Source organism: Hordeum vulgare, chromosome 4H, assembly GCF_904849725.1.
Source record: "Hordeum vulgare subsp. vulgare chromosome 4H, MorexV3_pseudomolecules_assembly, whole genome shotgun sequence".
Lineage (NCBI taxonomy): Eukaryota > Viridiplantae > Streptophyta > Magnoliopsida > Poales > Poaceae > Hordeum > Hordeum vulgare.
This window is the reverse complement of record NC_058521.1, coordinates 595,472,932-595,478,138: the sequence shown is the minus strand read 5'-3', so window position 1 is coordinate 595,478,138 and position 5,207 is coordinate 595,472,932.

Here is a 5,207-nt window from a genome sequence, read left to right as displayed (position 1 = left end):
CTGAATCGCGACATGAGGGCAGACTGGGTGGAAAAGGCATGCTAGGAAAGGATTCAGTAATTTGTAGGGACGGGCATTCTTGGGCGCAAGCACACTACACCGTTGTACAAAATTCCACCTTGGTGGCTCCGTATATCGAAGAACACATGGATATTTTACACTCCAAGAATACGGAGCAGTCTGATCCCTGGATCAAATGTACACACATGGCGTCATTCGGCAGTTGGTTGCAAACACGTCTCATGCATGACGAAGAAGTTGGAGATGACCTGTACTTGTTCGCCAAGTCACCATCTTCGACTATATTGACTTTCAAAGGGTACGAGATAAATGGGAATACATTTTACACAATCGCCCAAGATAAAAAGAGCACCAATCAAAACAGTGGTGTCCGCTTTGATGCAGCAAACACCAATATGCCAAAGGACACATGTTATGGTTACATAGAGGAGATATGAGAAGTTGACTATGGAAAAAATTTGAAGGTCCCTTTGTTTCGATGCAAATAGCTCAATCTAAAAGGAGGCGGGGTAAAGGAAGACCAGCGATATGGAATGGCAACAGTGGATCTCAACGATCTTGGGTACACAGATGAACCATTTGTCCTAGCCAATGATGTGGCACAAGTTTTCTATGTGAAGGACTGCTACGTCCAAAATGTATCTATAATTTCTTCTTGCACCATGCAAGTTTTGGGTGATATTGCTATGTGTTTTGTACACTTTCATACCTTTTTCAACATATTTGGACTAACCTACTAACTTACTGCACCCAGTGCCAGTTTCTATCTGCTGATGTCTGTGAATTGCAGGTTTATATCCATATTTACAGTGCCTGAAAAATTCCACAAAAAATATTTAAAAAATCAGCGTTCCAGAAGACTCCAGACGGCCGAAGGAGGGCCAGAGGGGGGCCACCAGGCCTCCAAGCGCCCTGGTGGCGCGGCCTGCCATGGGCCATGCGAGGAGGCCGTGTGGGTGGTGTTGGGGAACGTCGCATGGGAAACAAAAATTTTCCTACGTGCACGAAGACCTATCATGGTGATGTCCATCTACGAGAGGGGATGAGTGATCTACGTACCCTTGTAGATCGTACAGCAGAAGCGTTAGTGAACGCGGTTGATGTAGTGGAACGTCCTCACGTCCCTCGATCCGCCCCGCGAACAATCCCGCGATCAGTCCCACGATCTAGTACCGAACGGACGGCACCTCCGCGTTCAGCACACGTACAACTCGACGATGATCTCGGCCTTCTTGATCCAGCAAGAGGGACGGAGAGGTAGAAGAGTTCTCCGGCAGCGTGACGGCGCTCCGGAGGTTGGTGATGACCTTGTCTCAGCAGGGCTCCGCCCGAGCTCTGCAGAAACGCGATCCAGAGGAAAAACCGTGGAGGTATGTGGTCGGGCTGCTGTGGAAAAGTCGTCTCAAATCAGCCCTAAAACCTCCGTATATATAGGTGGGAGGGAGGGGAGGAGGCAGCCTCAAAACCTAAAGGTTTGGCCGAAATTGGAGGTGGAGGAGTCCTACTCCAATCCTACTTGGAGTAGGATTCCACCTTCCCACTTGGAAACTCTTTCCACCTTGTGTTTTTTCCTTCTCAAACCTTATGGGCCTTAGTGGGAACTTATTCCAGCCCACTAGGGGCTGGTTTATCTCTTCCCATAGCCCATGAGACCCCTTGGGGCGTGACACCCCTCCCGATGGTCCCCGGCACCCCTCCCGGCACTCCCGGTACACTACCGATGAGCCCGAAACTTTTCCGGTAATGCACGAAAACCTTCCGGCAACCAAATGAGGTCATCCTATATATCAATCTTCGTTTCCGGACCATTCCGGAAACCCTCGTGATGTCCGTGATCTCATCCGGGACTCCGAACAACATTCGGTAACCAACCATATAACTCAAATACGCATAAAACAACGTCGAACCTTAAGTGTGCAGACCCTGCGGGTTCGAGAACTATGTAGACATGACCCGAGAGACTCCTCGGTCAATATCCAATAGCGGGACCTGGATGCCCATATTGGATCCTACATATTCTACGAAGATCTTATCGTTTGAACCTCAGTGCCAAGGATTCATATAATCCCGTATGTCATTCCCTTTGTCCTTCGGTATGTTACTTGCCCGAGATTCGATCGTCAGTATCCGTATACCTATTTCAATCTCGTTTACTGGCAAGTCTCTTTACTCGTTCCGTAATACAAGATCCCGCAACTTACATTAAGTTACATTGCTTGCAAGGCTTGTGTGTGATGTTGTATTACCGAGTGGGCCCCGAGATACCTCTCCGTCACACGGAGTGACAAATCCCAGTCTCGATCTATACTAACTCAACGAACACCTTCGGATATACCTGTAGAGCATCTTTATAGTCACCCAGTTACGTTGCGACGTTTGATACACACAAAGCATTCCTCCGGTGTCCGTGAGTTATATGATCTCATGGTCATAGGAACAAATACTTGACACGCAGAAAACAGTAGCAACAAAATGACACGATCAACATGCTACGTCTATCAGTTTGGGTCTAGTCCATCACATGATTCTCCTAATGATGTGATCCCGTTATCAAGTGACAACACTTGCCTATGGCCAGGAAACCTTGACCATCTTTGATCAACGAGCTAGTCAACTAGAGGCTTACTAGGGACAGTGTTTTGTCTATGTATCCACACAAGTATTGTGTTTCCAATCAATACAATTATAGCATGGATAATAAACGATTATCATGAACTAAGAAATATAATAATAACTAATTTATTATTGCCTCTAGGGCATATTTCCAACAGTCTCCCACTTGCACTAGAGTCAATAATCTAGTTCACATCACCATGTGATTCCAACGAATCCAACACCCATATAGTTATGGGGTCTGATCACGTCTTGCTCGTGAGAGAGGTTTTAGTCAACGGTTCTGAAACTTTCAGATTCGTGTGTTCTTTCCAAATCTTTATGTCATCTTATAGATGCTGCTACTACGTGCTATTCGGAAATGCTCCAAATATCTACTCTACTATACGAATCCGTTTCACTACTCATAGTTATCCGGATTAGTGTCAAAGCTTGCATTGACGTAACCCTTTACGACAAACTCTTTAACCACCTCCATAATCGAGAAAAATTCCTTAGTCCATTAGTTACTAAGGATAAATTTCGACCGCTGCTAGTGATTCAATCATGGATCACTCTCTGTACCTCTCAACATACTTTGAGTCAAGGCACACTTCAGGTGCGGTACACAGCATGGCATACTTTAGATTCTACGGCTAAGGCATAGAAGACGACCTTCGTCTATTCTCTTTATTCTGCCGTGGTCGGGTTTTGAGTCTTACTCAAATTCACACCTCACAACGCAACCAAGAACTCCTTCTTTGCTGGTCTATTTTGAACTCTTTCAAAAACTTGTCAAGGCATGCATCTTGTTGAAACTTCTATTAAGCGCTTTCGATCTATCTCCATAGATCTTTGATGCTCAACGTTCAAGTAGCGTAATCCAGGTACTCCTTTGAAAACTTCTTTCAAACAACCTTGTATGTTTTACAGAAATTCTACATTATTTCTGATTCACAATATGTCAACCACATATACTTATCAGAAATTCTATAGTGCTCCCACTCACTTCTTTGGAAATACAAGTTTCTCATGAACCTTGTACAAACCAAAAATCTTTGATCATCTCATCAAAGTGTATATTCCAACTCCGAGATGCTTGCACCAGTCCATTGAAGGATCACTGGAGCTTGCATACTTGCTAGTATCTTTAGGATCGACAAAACCTTCTGGTTGTATCACATACAATGTTTGCTCAAGGAAACCGTCGAGGAAACAATGTTTTGACATCCTACGTGCAATATTTCATAAATAATGCATCAACAACTAACATAATTCTAACAGACCTTTAGCATCGCTACGAGTGAGAAAGTCTCATCATAGTCAACTGTTTGATCTTGTCGAAAACATCTTTGCGACAAGTCGAGCTTTTCTTAATAGTGACTTATCACCATCATCGTCTGTCTTCTTTTAAAGATCCATCTTTACTCAATAGTCCTATGACCATCAAGTAGTTCTTCCAAAGTCTACACTTTGGTTTCATACATGGATCCTCTCTCGGATTTCATGGCTTCCAGCCATTTGTCGGAATCCGGGCCCACCATCGCTTTCTCCATAACTCGTAGGTTCACTGTTGCTCAACAACATGACCTCCAAGACAGGGTTACCGTACTACTCTGCAGCAGAACGCGACCTTGTCGACCTACGAGGTTTGTAGTAACTTGATTCGAAGCTCAATGATCACCATCATCAGCTTCCACTTCAATTGGTGTAGGCGCCACAGGAACAACTTCCCGCGCCCTGCTACACACTGGTTGAAGTGATGGTTCAATAACCTCATCAAGTTCTACTACCCTCCCACTCAATTCTTTCGAGAGAAACCTTTCCTCGGGAAAGGATCCATTTCTAGAAACAAACACTTTGCTTTCGGATTTGAGATAGGAGATGTACCCAACTGTTTTGGATACCCTATGAAGAAGCATTTATCCGCTTTGGGTTCGAGCTTATCAGACTGAAACTTTTTCACATAAGTGTCGAAACCCCAAACTTTCAAGAAACGACAGTTTAGATTTCTCTAAACCTCAGTCTATACTGTGTCATCTCAACGGAAATACGCGGTGCCCTATTTAAAGTGAGTGCGGTTGTCTCTAATGCATAACCCATAAACGATAGTGGTAATTCGATAAGAGACATCACAGCATGCACCATACTAAATAGTGCGTGGCTATGACGTTCAGACACATCATCACACTATGATGTTCCAGGTGGCATGAACTGTGAAACAATTTCCACATTGTCTTAACTGTGTACCAAAAATTCGTAACTCAGATATTCATTCCTATGATCATATCGTAGACAGTTCATCCTCTTGTTACGACGAACTTCACTCTGAAACAGAATTGAACTTTTCAATATTTCAGACTTGTGATTCATTAAGTAAATACTCCTGTATCTACTCAAGTCGTCAGTGAAGTAAGAACATAATGATATCCACTGCGTGCCTCAACACTCACTGGACTGCATACATCAAAATGTATCACTTCCAACAAGTTACTATCTTGTTTCATCTCAATGAAAACAAGGCCTTGCTCATGTGGTATGATTTGCATGTCACTAGTGATTCGAAATCAGGTGAGTAAAGATCCATCAGCATG